General features: G+C 44.9%; 1 protein-coding gene across 1 annotated transcript in view; it reads right to left on the bottom strand.

Annotated features, from left to right (window-relative positions):
• The window catches only part of RBFOX1 (RNA binding fox-1 homolog 1), a 1460760-nt gene extending 1445450 nt beyond the window's left edge, over nucleotides 1–15310 (bottom strand). The window contains exon 1 of the mRNA XM_059415365.1: nucleotides 15221–15310. The gene's annotated coding sequence lies outside the window, so the exon portion shown is untranslated. The remainder of the gene's footprint in view (nucleotides 1–15220) is intronic.
• Nucleotides 15311–15548: the final 238 nt, after the last annotated feature.

Here is a 15548-nt window from a genome sequence, read left to right on the forward strand (position 1 = left end):
ACAGAGGTTGTGATTCAAATAAATACCATATTCCCTCTGCTAAATCAGAGGTATACATCTTTCTCACCAAATATGGTTGCTTCATGAAGCTTCAACATTGCCACTGGATTCTTTGCCCCTTCCCCACCACTTCTGTACCCGAAATTGAACCACAAAGTTAAAACAGGTGGAATGAAGGGTTCTTTTTCCCTGCCTAATCAGGTCATGGTAAAATAGGTGTGACAGTTATTGTTCTAAAAAGGTGGTCTCCTAATTTTCTTTGTGTGCCATAGCCCTCTGAGAATCTGATTTAAAAATAAAAAGCTATGGACTTCATGGCCAGATAAAAATATTCACTCTTACTGTTTGGAAAACAATTTGAGTAAGCCACTATAGGCCCATCAGTGGCCCCCGAGTTTTTAATTCTTTTCTCAGAAGAGGAAACACGAGACAATAATGTGTCTTATTTGTCCCTATCTCACAGAGACTAAACCATCTAAAAGTGGAGAAACATTCCCATCAGACCCAAAGAAAGAAACAGATGCCTTCTGACCCAGTGCTTTCTCCTCCCTCAATTATTTTTACCTGTTTTCCTAGGATCAGAAACAGGAGACGAGTTACAAACTATTTCAGTGATGGGTATCTAGATGCAGTTTACTTAAGTCACTAAATGTATACAAACAATTCCGTGGGAATCCCTGTCATTGCCCCCAAAAAAGCAAAAAAGTAAAACATTATTCTTGAAGAGTTGGTTGGAAGATGCCACCTAAAAGCATTTTCAAATCTTAAATAGAGGTCCCTCTCCCAGATATACATGACCTTGGTGCCTTTGTAAATCAGACTCTACTTGTGGAAGTCTTGGACGGTCCAGACCCTTTGCTCTATAAGGTTTCCGCACATGCACCATGCTGGGAAGTGACACAGTTCCAGTAATATCCCACAGCTTCTGAATGTCCTTTGCTAAGGGAATTGTCTCGGTTCTCAATGTACACAAAGCATTTCACTTCGCCCTCGGTGGGCTGCTTCATGGAGCCTTAAAGGTAGGGGACTATCGTTGGTGGGGGAGAGAAGGATGTTCTAATACGAACAACGATCAGCAGGAGGGCAGCATATGTAAAGTGCCTGCGATATGGATACACTCCCAGCTGCCCGATTATTCTGACAGAATAGGATATTAATTCCAGATGCCTTAAGAATAGACATTTCTTCATATCCATCAAGTACTTTTCTCAGAGTAACTGAAAAATAAGCTAATACCTCATGATAAGCCTCCCTCTTTGGAAGGCATAATCCTTCTTCTCGGCCAAAAAGGCACCGTGTAATACGGGTAGCAAATAAATTTCATTTCACATAGGAACTCCAATTGGCTGATAGTGTGCGCCTAAAGTGATATATTGCGGATTCTAAGGAAGTGTATCTGATGAGGGAGAAGGAATTGATTATCAATGTCTGCCGTGTGTACATAAGGGGGGTGCTGTCACTTCAGCCTCATGCTTGCCATTTTGATGTAGAGCATTACTGAGCACTGAATGAAAATGTACAAATAGAGGGACTATATAATATAAAAGCTGGGCTGTACTTGAGAACATGATTTTTTTTAAGTCTATTTTACCAAGCCATTTTTCATGGATATCTCTAAACTACACGTTAAAAGACAAAAGTCCTGTTGCGGAACAATATGGTGATCTGAGTGGAGCTTGACAGTGGCTTCAACATACCCTCCTGTTTCTTCCTTGACTGGTATTTAAGGTGAAGGGCAGCCCAGCTGCTCTACCATGGGTAGGACAAAAATGGGTGTCCCTGAACAGGGACAACCAAATGGAAGATAATCTGACATCAGCCACCATATGTCTCCTCAAATCCATGTTCCTAGTGTTACAATATGTCCCCAGAGTACATTTGCTCTTTATCTGAGTCAGTGGTTTCCAAATGGGGACAATACCCCTGCCTCAGGGACACGAAGCACTGTCTGGAGACATTTTTGATGCCCACAATGGGAGGAGGGGGTGCTAGTCTCATCTAAAAGGTAGAGATGAAGGATGCCCATGAAGCAAAGAACAACTCCCCCCCACCAAAAAACAGAAAATTTCCCAACCCAAAATGTCAATAGTGAAATAGTGTCAAGGTTAAACACTGGTACAAGTCCACAATATGTCCTCTGCTCTTCGAAACACACTGCAGCACACAACACGGTGGTTAAACTTGAGGGCTCTGTGTTGAAACCCCCATCTCACCACCAACATTATGACACTAAGCAAAGCACTTGACCTCTCTCGGCCCTCACGTACCCATCTCTGCAGTAGGAATGACAGCAGGGTCTACTCCACAGGACCAAATGTGAAAATGAAATTAAATCTCTTAGCAAAGTACCTGGCAGATGGAAAGTGTTAGCAGAAAACAGGAATGACAAGAACCTCAAAATATTCCATCAGGTAAACAATGTGTAACAGCAGCCACATGCCTGGCACCAAGGCCACAAAATCAGAACCAGAACCACCCTGTGTCCTCTTCTAAACTCCATTCACCCACCAAGACACAAGGGCACATTTTAGCTAAAGCATTAGATTTGGCATGTCTCTAAACCTTAAAGATACATCTCCTTTGACCCAGCAATTGCATCTTTATGGATTTACCTTATGGATAAACTTACATCTGTAGGTCATGGTAGTGATCAAGGACATTCAACGCAGCCGTTTCATAATGAAATATTTGAGGGGCGCCTGCATGACTCAGTGAGTTGAGCACTTGACTCTTGGTTTCGGCTTGGGTGATGATCTCAGGGTCCTGAGGTCTCGCCTCCTATGGAGCCCCTCATTGAGTCCCACAAGGAGCCCCACTTTGGGTTCCACACTCAGCAGAGAGACCGCTTCTCTTCTTTTACCTCTCCCTTTGCTTTTCCCCATGTGTGGATGTGTATGCATGCACACACGTTCTCTCTCAAAATAAATAACGAAATCTTTAAAAAAGTGAAGTACTGAAAATAATATAAACATCCAGCAAAATGAAACCAATTAAATAATGGAGGGTAAATATGGCAATGGAATATTATGTACCCATCAACAAAATGGAGGAGAAAGATACATGTGTATGAATACGGAATAATCCCTAAAATATATCCGTAAATTAAAAAATATAGCAAAGAATGGAACCACGCATATTTTATGCTACCTTCTATCGGTGTAAATGTTTGTATCTGCATAATAGCTCTGACAGGATACATGAGAAAATGTACTTGTAGTTGTGTCTGGTGAGAGAGGAGGCAAGGAGAAGTGCATATATTTTTCTCAGCATATTCTTGCTCTTTTTGTCTAGTATTGTGTCATTTTAATCTAAACTATTAAATAAAGTGAAGCATCAACTATGCCTGGTTAAATACAACATTCCCTGCCTCAAAACTAGTCTATTTCTTTTGCGCTTGACTTTTGTGAATGCTTAGTACATCATCCCTTGCCTAAAAATGAGGAATTTTAAATCATTTGGTCCAATCATTTTCTGTATAGATGCCCCCAACTTTTAATCCAAAAATGTCTGCAGACAAGCTGACTATTATCACCTAGTTTGCTGTGCTCACAACAACAAAAAACTGGACAAAGTTCTCATTTTAACACAGACGACAAATTCTGAGACTGTACCCAACCTTTCCCCTCACCCCCCCTTTGCAAAGTCTAGCTTTTGAATGAAGAGCTGTATCAATTAGCAGAGCCGGTCAGTTCTCAGAAGCTGAGCTGGATCCTGGACTATTATTAGTTTCTGAACAATGGCTTGGAGAGAAGGGAAAAAAAAATAAAATCTACACTAGGCTTTAAAGTTTGAAACCACTATTCTGGGAAGAGACAAAATTATATTACACAGTTAGATGATTTAGAGGATTCACCTTATGAAATGAGTTCTGCTGCTCTCCCTCCCAGACCAAAAAAAAAAAAAAAGTTGCTTCATGGTGTCTTAATTGATGACTATATGTGAATATGGCTTTTGTTTTGTTTTGTTTCTAACTACTGAAAATAATTAATGTTGCTTTTAAAAGTTAAAAGGGAAAAAAATTAAATGGCAAGGACACACTGACATCTGCTGGCATTTTATAAACTGTTTTTTAAGACAAGTATTTGTTCCAGACACTGCTCTCCATTTATTCTCCCGCACTGAGGTACATTTGTGGCTGGCAAAATGAGTATTCCCCAGTATGCTCCCCAAAATTACGTAAAGAGAAGACTATCAAGGAATGAAAGTCCAGGAGCCTCTCTCCCCTGTATATATGGGTTCCCTCCCTTCTTTCAGTAAAGCCGTCTGGAGCTCTAGGGAATAAATAATGTTATTATTATTTTTTTAATAAGTAGAAGAGTTACACTAGTGGCAACTTCAAGTTGCAAGCTGCTTCCCTGATTTAATTTCTACAAAAGGGAATTTCTCCAAACAGTAAACAAAGGAGGGACACAGAGCAGCAGCATTCTCCCTACTCTGGAAGGGTGAGGAACACAGAACTAATGGGACATTCATTCAGAGTCTCGGGACCACAGCAGCAGCAGAACGAAACACGTGAATAAAAAGGGAGGGCAGGAAAAATGTTAACTTTAGGAAAGACGCTAAAGGATCTCTGCTGTGCTAACCACAGACTTGAAAAGAGATTCCAAAACGCTCAAGTCCCAGAAGGTTTTCCCAATGTTTTGTTTTGTTTTTTAAAGATTTTATTTATTTATTTGACAGAGAGAGATCACAAGTAGGCAGAGAGGCAGGCAGAGAGAGAGGAGGAAGCAGGCCTCCTGCCGAGCAGAGGGCCCGATACGGGACTCGATCCCAGGACCCTGAGATCATGACCTGAGCCGAAGGCAGCGGCCCAACCCACTGAGCCACCCAGGCACCCTTCCCAATGTTTTTTAATCTGTCAGTGACACGGAGCCAATGAGGGGGCAATTAAGGAGTGGTCTACGGTGAATGAGCTGTTTTCTCATAGAGCTTCATGGATATTGTGAAGATAATGTTCCTAGAGTTGGGGTCTGGCTCTGCCTCCTCAGAGGTTGTCCCTGCTGAGTAAGTGCTGGCGTAGGGAGGACGTGAACCTAAACAGAGCCAGGCCTTGAGACGTCCTACGCAGGATGCCTGACTGCCCCAGCTCCCCCCCCTCCCAGGGGCTCAGAAGTCAGAACCGACCATCAGCACCATCCTGTTAGCCTTTGTTCCCTCGACTCTCCTGCAACCCACACACTGGCACCTGCGTGCACACGGGGGCACTGGCGTGCACATACACATGCACACACACGCACACGCACACGCAGAGCCTCGATCCCACAGGTGCTCCCAGCAGTTAGTCCCTCACCTTCAGAGCTATTTTTTCTCATTTTTCATACACCTATGAGGAATGGTACACAGATCTTACCCACTTCAGAGAAAAAGAACACCGGGTCTCAAAACAGGCTGTGAGTTCTGGCCTCTGCAGCTTCTCTAGCCACATCAACTCACTTGCTGCAACTGCTCCAGCACAGGCACCACCTTGCAGTTTTCAGGACACGCAGAATGCTCTCCTACCTGAACACGCTGGTGCTCACCACTGCCTCCTCCCCGGTCTCCATCAATCTTCTTTACAGAACTTGGCCCTTCTCGTTCTCTGGGTCTCAGCTCAAATGTCACCTCAATGTCTCTCCTTGGAGATACCTTCCCTCACCCTCCTGCATAATATGGCCATCCACCCTTCTATTAGGTTACTCTGTTTTGTTTCCATCTTAATACTTGCGATACATAATTATGTTATACATTTATTTCTTTTCATGTTTTCTGTTGGTCTCTCCAGCAACAGAATATGCTTCATGAGACACAGACCTTGTTGGTCTTGATCACTGGTCACTGTATCACCCCAGTACAATATTCCCGTGCCTGGCACAGTGCCGGACACAGAGCGTGGGTCTGAAAATGTTTACCGAATGCATCAGAAAGGCAATGAGCAACCCCATAAAAGTGATCCTAAGAGATATTATGCAATGCTCCAGGGAAACAATTTTAAAAAGGAAAAAAAAAAAAAAATGGGAGAAAATAAGAAAATGTATCTATCTGCACTGTTGGGACTCAAAATAATATTCCTTTACTCCAGATGTAGCTCAGGATACCAAGCACTGTATTATATTGTCCTATTTTCTAGGGATTCCTGCTGTTTTAAAGGACTGTAATTTATTTATTTGTGTCTTAGCTTCCACCTACCTTACAAATACTTATTTTGTGTGGAAATGTATAAAGGGAGACCTCAATAAAGTGGAGTCAGGAGGACCAAAGGGGAAGTAGAAAGAGGGAGCCCTACCACCCAACATCCATTACAGAAGGAAGTGAAAATTACAGACTCCAGCAGAACTGTCACAAGGAAAGAACCATCAATTACAGATCCCAACAGGGAAAGAAGCACATTGCATCTCCTACAAGCAATCCACTACCCTCACCAATTAGCCACTGAGCCATCATCATCCTAAACTCTTGCTTCTCTCCAATAGACTTTCATTCAAAACAATCCCTTCCAACTTCCTCCTTCTCCATAATGTTCATCTCCTTTGTCTGTGAGACTTGCCTATGGTTTTGCCATAGCTTGCATGTTTCAAATTGCAATTCTCTGCCATTCCTAGACAAGCCTCGTTCTGCTGGTAAAATACCTTTTTTATTTTTAAGGTTAACACTTGCAAAGATTGTTTTTCTTTTTTTAATTTTTAAATTTTTTTATAAACATATATTTTTATCCCACAAAGATTGTTTTTCTAAAAAATAAAAAAAGAAACAGAAATTATAATAAAAGGTGGAAATTAAAGGCAGAGAAGTAAAATGCACTTGACAATAAGGCTAATAAGTAAAAGCTATGCTAGCAAATCCTATTTACTCTCAAGATTGGATTCTAAAACCAGCTCTGAGCTTCCTGGCTGGCTTTGTGAAAAGGGAACATCATCAGTTGTTCCACAGAAGACTGTCTGGTATATAAGTACCAATCAATACCTCAAGAAAGGAAAAAATTCTTTCCGACCCTGAAACCAGAGACAACACGCCGACCCCCAACAGAGTCCTCCGGAATCTCATCACAGCAAATAGCAGGAAGCATCAGCTCTCCAGTTTGCTGTATTTCTTGGCTCCCCTCATTTGTCTTCAATGATGGTTATTGGTTATTTGTATTCAATGATGGACTCTACTATAACCACACTTAAACATTAGTTTAAAAAAATCCATTCTTTTTCTTTGTATATATAATACCCGTTTTTTTTTTTAAACATGGGATCAAATGGCTTTCCTGGGATAGCTTTCATTACAAGCCAACAGCAGGAAAACACAATTCAGTAGAACTCCATTAACAGAGTGGGGGTAAGCAGTTCCTTATCCTCATAACGTACTTTCAATGATGACTGGAAATTCAAACAGATTAGATCTCGAGTAGTTCCTGGAGTGAAAGCTCTTGTCTGAATGCTATAGGTCAATGAACAGATGAGGTGGAACTACTCCAAGGTGGTGATGGGGTAATTACTTCACCTGCTGTACTCTGAAGCACCAATCCTCAGTGAGGGGGGTAGAGTCATTCATCCTTTAATAGACAGGGAAATGGAGCCTCAGAAAGGTGCAGAAACTCACCCAAGGTCACAGAGCTAGAAAGTGGCAGGATGTGGATTCAAGAAAATTGGGTATGGCTGGCTCCAAAGCCTACGTCCCGTGTTCACACAAAGCCTGTGTTCACATCATTTGTTCTCAGGGAGATTGGTCATTCCAAAGCTTTTCTGACTCCTAAGGAACTCCATTAGCTTAGGTCAATGTGCCATCATCTCCTTAGCTAGTAGCATCCTGCCTGCTATAATTCAGAATGACCAAACTCCCCAGATCAGAAATGAGAAGCCCTCCCAGGAAGAGTCCCCTATTCTTAAAGACAGGTATCAATTACCCTCTCTATTCCCCAAAAGGAAACTCCTGAAATTTCCCAACCTGTGCAAACGAGAACTATTTTCTTTCCCTTAGGGAAATTTCTGCACACAAGCTCTCCATTATCGGCCTTTGCAATGAGCCTAAACTGAACTCGGTTTTTTAAGACTGCCAAGGGAAAAGATGGTGTTCTTCACAATGCCATGACCGTAGGCTACGCCACAGGCTAGGTCCCTTCAGAAAGACCTAAGGAGGAGCAGCGCATTCCTGGGGCCTCATTAAGAGACTCACTCTAGAACACAACCAATGACCCCAGAATCAAGACGGAGGGCGTGTCCCAAGGGAAGCAGACGCACAGCTAGCACTGCGGGATCTAGCTAAGGCCACTGTTGCTGAATCAGCCTCTCGATTCCCCGCTCTGTCACTTCTCATAACGAGTCTAATAAATTAGTGTTTCTCTCTGCCAATCAATCAGAGCTCGTGCATATGGCCACTGTCAGCAGTCCTCTGCAGGCGGAACTCCATATAGCGACTCAGGTCTGTCAACTCCTTCAAGTATACATTTGCAGCTACACTGGGTTCCTCCCCTTCACTCTCAATTTATCATCTTGGTTACAGTCAAAAAGGAAAATGAAGGAATCACATTTCGGAGCCAATTTGCTGCCTAGAGGAATTGTGAAATTCTAGCAGCAGCAATAATGGTAATAATGATATCATCATTATTAAATGACAATAATAATTGCCACTATTATCCTAGCAAGCGCCCCTACTAAACACATACTACATGCCAGGCCCTTTGCTGGAGTAATTTACGAAGCTGATCAATCACTAAACTGACCCTGCAACACAGGGGTGATTCTTACCTTCATATATAGGGGGATACTGAGGCACAGAGAGGTTAACTAAGGCCAGCGGTCATGGAGCTAGAATGTGATGAAGCTGGGAAACAAAGCTGGACAGTGTGATTAAAAAATCCTAACAAGTGCCCTGCACTGCCTCCTACCTGCCTTGTGTCCTCTAACGGTCCCTCTATTATGCCCATCAGCACCCAAGGACACCCTCTCCCTGCACAGGAGAAGAGACATACAGAGTATCCGGAAGCAATTACTTGAGTCTGCAACTTATTTCTTGGACCTCAGTTTCAGTACCTGAAAAACAGGGATATAAAGGGCTTGTGATAAGAGTTGATGAAACGCAGTGTGTGGAGCCGCCCACAAAAGGGGCTTCCAACAGGGGGCAGCTCTAGTGGAATGGATGAGGGTACAAAGAAGACACTTTCAAACACCTAAGTCCATGCCCTCATCTCTGACCCTATATCCTAAAATTCATAGAAAAGAGAAAATTGAGGAAAAACAGGCCGAATAAGGTGGTTACACAAGTTTATCTATTATGTTGGCAAAGGTCTAATTTTGTTCTCAGAAGAAATGAAAGTGGACCTGACTCAGACGACAGAGTGATCCTGCTTCAATGGCAGGAACAGCGGTTTGCACACTGTGCGGAGTGCTTATCAGATTGCTGCCAGCCTCCGGTGTCTTATACCCGAGGACTTCCTATAGCCAGAGATGTGCTCCAAGACTTCCTGAAAAATCATACTTAGAGTTCTGGGGTATCTGGGGATTGGGGCCAGAGGTGCGGTGAGCAGCCCAGGGCTCTTAGGATCCAAGGAGAGGAACAGCAAATCAGGAGACGGACTGCACCAATGCAACCCACTCTTATACAACCAAAAAGAAATATGGCAGCAAATAGAAACAGGTGCCCTGTTTTCTTTTTGTCCCTCTGATTGACTCAGCATCACTTCTCAGAGCAACCCAAGCTAAGCAGCAAGGTCCCCCTAACCTCTGCCCTGCACCACCTCCTCCCTCCCTAGCCTAGCAGAGAAAGCAGTGGAGTATGCAGTGATTGGTATCCTGGGCTAGAGACTCAGACCATCAGCTTCAAAGTCCTGGGTATGCCATTTACCTGCTGTGGTGTCCTGAGACAAATTGCTTTAGCCTGCCTATACCTGGCAAGCTATCACAAAATGGAGATATGAAGAGAATCCACCTCAAAGTGTGTTAGATGCACCAAATGGAACAATTCACTATTTCCATAGCACGCATCTACGCTGTGCCACACGCCATGTTAGATGCTAAGGATACAGTGTTTTCTGAATCAGGAGTGTGCATGGCCCACCTGGAGTTGACCATTCAGTAGAGTAAGAGAAAGAGATAAAACAGATCACTCAAGTAAACAGAAAGCTGCCCCCGGGATAACGGTAAGGAAGGAGAGCCCACACAGGGAAAAGAGTGAGGGTCCCCCTGAGTAAGAGACTTTTGATGGATGAGTGGGGAGTGAACGAGGTGAAATGTGAGGGAGGGAGATGCTCACAGGCCAGAAAAGCACAGCTCAATACGTAGCAATGCAGGCAGAGTACTTAGCACAGCTTGTGCTGTGTAGGAAGTGTTCACAACATACAAACTTTTTATTGTCACAGTGTATCTAACAGTCAGTGACAGACTTCCAGGGTTGTGCATAAAGAGAGACAGGTTTTGGGTCAAATATGGGAAGAAAACGGAACTATCCCGATGTTCAAACCCTCCATCAAACCATATCTCCACCTTCCAAGGCCAGGAGAGCCTCCAAAGATGGGTGATGTTGACTATACTCAGAGCTTGCAGGAGGTAACCCCCTTCTTCCTGCCAGTATCCAACATCACATCAATCAATGGGAGAACCATGTGGCCACCTTGCAAAAGGAAACCTACTAGAAGAGATGACAGGTTAAGAAGATCTACATGCAGAAAAGATGCTGACCAAGGCACGTGGAAGATGTGTGTAGCAGGTTATGGGGAAATGTCCCCTCTTTGAAGGCCCTCAGAGAAAAAAACCAAGCCAATGTATACAGATATATGCTCAGTATTGCACCCACATACAAAGAGAGTTACTGAGAAACTTGAGGGTTTTTTTTTTTTCCTTTAATCTTGTCCTTGAATGGAAGACTTTGTTCTCATTCCCAAAGGAGAGGGAAAAAACAAAGCTTATCTTCTTAGATGTTGGGGACTTACCCTTCCAGATACCAGGAAATCTATGGACCAAATCTGGAGATGAATCTGAACGTTGACACAAAAGCTGGCTGGGCCAAGAATGCACGCTTGTTTGTTTATTCTTCTCAGAAACATCTGACTGTATTTCCCACAATGCTTAAGCCATAAATATATCATTGAATTTCTCTGCATTAAAACTGCCAGTGGCTTCCACTGGAATACTATCCAGACCCCCATAAAAGCTCAAGAACCTACTTATATGACCCAACTTCATCCTTATAATATTATCATTGCTTCTGCCTCAAGGCCTTTGCACTTGCTATTCTCTGTCTCTGAAACATTCTTCTTCTTCTTTTTTTTTTTTTTTTAAGATTTTATTTATTTATCTATGGAGTGGGCACTGAGGAGGGCAGAGGAAGAGGGAGAAGCACACTCCCTAATGAGCTGGGAGCCTTACATAGGGCTCAGTTCCAGTACCCTGGAATCATGACCTGAGCCAAAGGCAGATGCTTCATCAACTGAGCTGCCCAGACACCCCTCTGAAACTTTCTTCATGCAAATGACCACCTTAGAATGGAAACTCCATCATGACAGGGGTATCTCTATATACTGTTCATTATGTATTTCAAGCGCTTTGAACGCTGGTTGGCACATAGTAGATACTCAGGGGATGAGTGTTAAGACATACCAGGACTTCTTTTCACTTAGATCTCTGCTCAAATCTCTCTTCCTTGGAAAGCCCTTCCAAGTCAGTCTCTACCATATTGTCACATTACAATTTTTCTATCCCTTGTCATTATCCTTACAAAAATACATTTTCATCCCTTCCTTATTGTCTCACTTTCCCCACGACAATAGAAACCCCCATAGAACAACGTTCTCATTGCCCTTTCTCCCCGAGCAAAATGACTGATGTGTGGTATGTCCTGGCAAAGTATTTATTGCATTAGGCACTCCTTTCCCCAAGAAAGACACACCCATCAGGAGTAGCAGAGAACAGACATCCCATCGCCTGTGTCTAGTGACCAGTAACAAACTAATGGTAACGATGGTGCTTGGAGCAACTACAGATAGAAAACAGGGTGACTGTCTCTCCTTAAAAGGAGAGGTGATTGTCTTTCCTTAAAAGCTCATGTGTCATATCCATAAGACCACTTAAACCTTACAATCTAGAGAACCATGTTCTGTTGAAGTCACCTGAATGTGCTGGGTACCCCTCATTTTGTAGCTCGCTCACTGACGGGTTCTTTAATTAAAGGTTTAATATTTATATATGTGCCTTGAGGCAGTATTTTAAATAATGTTAGTAGGCATTAGGGAGAGCCTCAAGACTCCTTTAAAAACATCATCTCTGTGTTTGAGGTCTTTGGTATAACGAAGTATTCTCTCGGGCAATATGGGGGAATGTGCAGGTGACAAATTGCCGGATGATTTTAGGAAAGTCGACCAATATTAGTTTATGGAGCATGCTTACTATATAGCTCTCATGCTGGGTGACAAAGGCGGGACTAGCTGCCCTGTGTCCTTCAGAGCAAATGCACTTGGATTTCAATAGTCTTCATACACGCCACTGGGAAATCACTGCATCCCTAAAGTATTTTCTGTGTCAGATCCGATTTCCCTCTTGGAATGTGTTCATTACTCCACACATCAGCTTAAAGGATGCAAATAAAATGGTCTAATGTTTAGAAGGTGAAATGCCAGACATATTTATACAGAGCAGACCCTTTTTTCTGGATGCAGGAAAACAAAAACAAAAACAAAACAACAAACAAACAAACAAACAAAAACCTGATCTGAAAGAGATTTTATAAACTATAATGGTTTGGTATGGCTTGAACTGAAAAGACTTAACTTGTTTAAAAAAAAAAAAAAAAAAGAGTCATCAGAGACATGAGGATGTCTGAAAGGCCTGTGCTCAGACCTTAGAGGAGTAGGTAAAAAAATAGCATCAATTATCATGAAGAGAAAATAGAGCAGAGTGGGTCAATTCCAGGAGGAAAAATCTGCTCAGACCCACGTTTTGGCTCGTTTCTGAGTGGAAAACTCTGGGACCACAGGGTGATATTAAAAAGACAGTGTGTTCTGAGGAAAGTGAGATTTACTGAGAAGATGCTTCCATCCCAGGAGGCTGAGGAGAAGCAGGCCTTTCTGTTGATTAGAAGAAATGCACAAGTGCCACAAAAACTTAATTTCAGGACATCTGTGCATGCTGAGATGGCTTCAAAGGTCACCAACTCGCATCCCAGCCTGTCTGGGATGGGCTGCCTTTCTCTGACCCTCCTTAGCACTTGTGGAGAAAGGAGAGGAGACTTACCTCAGAGAGACTGAGGCTTCTGCTGAGCAACCTCTCTTTACGATTAATCTTCCTTTTTGTCTCCATTTCATTTGTTAAGAGAAAGTGTGTGTGTGTGTGTGTAAGGGAAAATGCCTGCCCTTTCTATTCCACCGGGTGTCATAAGGCTGAAAATATGGACTAATCTACTTGATTAACAAAACAAAATAAAACAAAACTAACATTATGCAGGTACTACCGTGTGCCAGACCTTTTTCTAAGGTTTATTGCTTTATTTATTTCTCCCTCAAGCCCTCTGAGGCCAATACCATCACTGAAACTCCCATTTAACAGGTAAACAAACTGAGGCACAGAGAAGTCCAGTAATTTCCCCAAGGTCACACAGCTAGCAGGAGGGGGCAGACTATGCTTTTCTCCCTGGTAAAACTCTACTCTCTAGAAACCTTAAAATACCCCAGAACCATACCACATGATGTCTATTTCTTCCTAACCCAAATCAGCCATGAGTTAACTTAGAAGAAACCCAGTGGATTCCTCTGGACCCAGTGCTTCCTCCAAAAAGCATATTTGGAGTCAGCCCCTTTGTTGGCCAGCAAAGCCCCTGCCAGAGCCACCTTTACCCTTTATAGGCCCCAGGTCCTCTACCGCTGAAGAAAAAAAGACCTTGACCAAAATAAATCTGCCTGTGTCTCCAGATGGGCCCTCTGTGGTCATTTAAAAATGAAAGAATTCGGGTTCTCTTTGTCCCCCCCCCCCCCATGAAGATATATGGGGAATGGAGGGTAAATGAACTAGGACAAGGGCTGGGAAGGATCACCAGCTGGGATGCACTGGATTTAAATAAATAAGTAAAAGGTGACTACTGTTTTAAAATAAAACTCAAGTTATGGCGCATCATATTTCAGCCCAAAGCTATCTGGCATCACCTCCCCCTCTTCTTGCCAAGTTCCACTGAGAAGACCCGTGGTTGGGTGCCAATGCCCTACACCACCAGGCGTGGATCTCCAAGCACATGAACAGCCCCGCCCCACACACTCCTGGGCAGGCAGGTGCACCCTGGTCCTTGCCCGAGGATACATGAAGGGCCCTCAGCTCCCTGGCAGCAGGGAATGGAGTTGGTAGTTCCTGCGCCGGGTGGGTCCTGGTCTTCCCCCTTCCTTCCCGCGCAGGCAGCTTCCCAGGCTCTCGGTGACACCTGGTCCCTAGACCTAGAGCCTTGGAGGCTCCAGGACCACCTCGGCCAGTTGGTCTCCCGAAGCAGGACGTGGAAACAAAGCCCCGCAAACCCCGCCCTCATCCCCATCCCTGAAGCTGAGAAACTGGAGCTGTAAAGGGGCGACCCCCGGCCTGCACTCCCACACTGCTTCCTCTGCTACCGCCAGGGTCCTCCCCGCCACCACCCCTCTCCGCCCAACTACACACCCGGGGTGAAGTGGTCTAAGACATCGAAGGGGTGCGGCAGGAGTTTCCAAGTCCCAAGCTCCCAAGCTGACCCCAGGGTTGAGCGCGCGGCGACATCTCGGGTGCCTTTAGGCCAGTACCAATAAACTGAAGCTCTTCCTCCAGCTCAGCGACCCTCCTCTTCCCCACCTTCCACAGGGGCTTGCGTTTCTAACCCCCTCTTACGCCGCCGAAGTGCTTCCTCCCCCAGACCTCCAGAAGGGCGGTGGGAAAGGCAAAGACCCAGGGCGCGCTGAAAGCTCGCTTCCAGCCGGCCACAGAGAATAACCAAAGTGCGCAGGCTGGTTCGCGCCGCTCCCTGCACCTGGGACTCGGTCCCAGGAGGGCGGACGAGACAGCCTCGGAGCTCTTGAGGGGCGCTCTGGGGCGAGGAGGGGCGTGCTTATGGAAGTGAAATGCTAGGGCTCACGATCTTGGCCCCCTGCGTGGACCTACACGGAGATATCTCTACCGCACAGAAAAAGTTCCCAGTCCAGCGTGTCTAGCCTGGTGCTGGGAGGCCAGCTCTCGGAGACCTAACTCTTGCCCCTGTGGGACCCTTAGGGCCAGGAGGAGGAAAGGGGAGACGCGGGGGCGGTGACTCCGCCTGGACTTACCTAGAACTCCGGGAGAGCGCGGCTCCAGTCGCCTTCCGCTCGTGTCCCCAGACCCTCCAATTCCCCTGCGCTCTCTGCACCCCCAGCCACAGTCACCATGAGCTGGAGGCGGCGAAACGGGGTGCTGATTTCTCCCACGCTGTCCGCAACTTCTCGGACAGGTCAGCCCCGCCCTGGCGCCCCTGCCTGGGCGGCGAGCTGGGCACAGCTGGGCAAGGCGCGGGTCCGGACAGCCCGGGTCCTAACGGCCACTGCCAGGGTGTGTAGAGCGCAAGGTTCTTCAGGGCGGAGGCACCGTTCGCTCCTCCGCGCTCTGCCCGGGTTGGAG

This window comes from Mustela nigripes, chromosome 11 (genome assembly GCF_022355385.1).
Source record: "Mustela nigripes isolate SB6536 chromosome 11, MUSNIG.SB6536, whole genome shotgun sequence".
NCBI lineage: Eukaryota > Metazoa > Chordata > Mammalia > Carnivora > Mustelidae > Mustela > Mustela nigripes.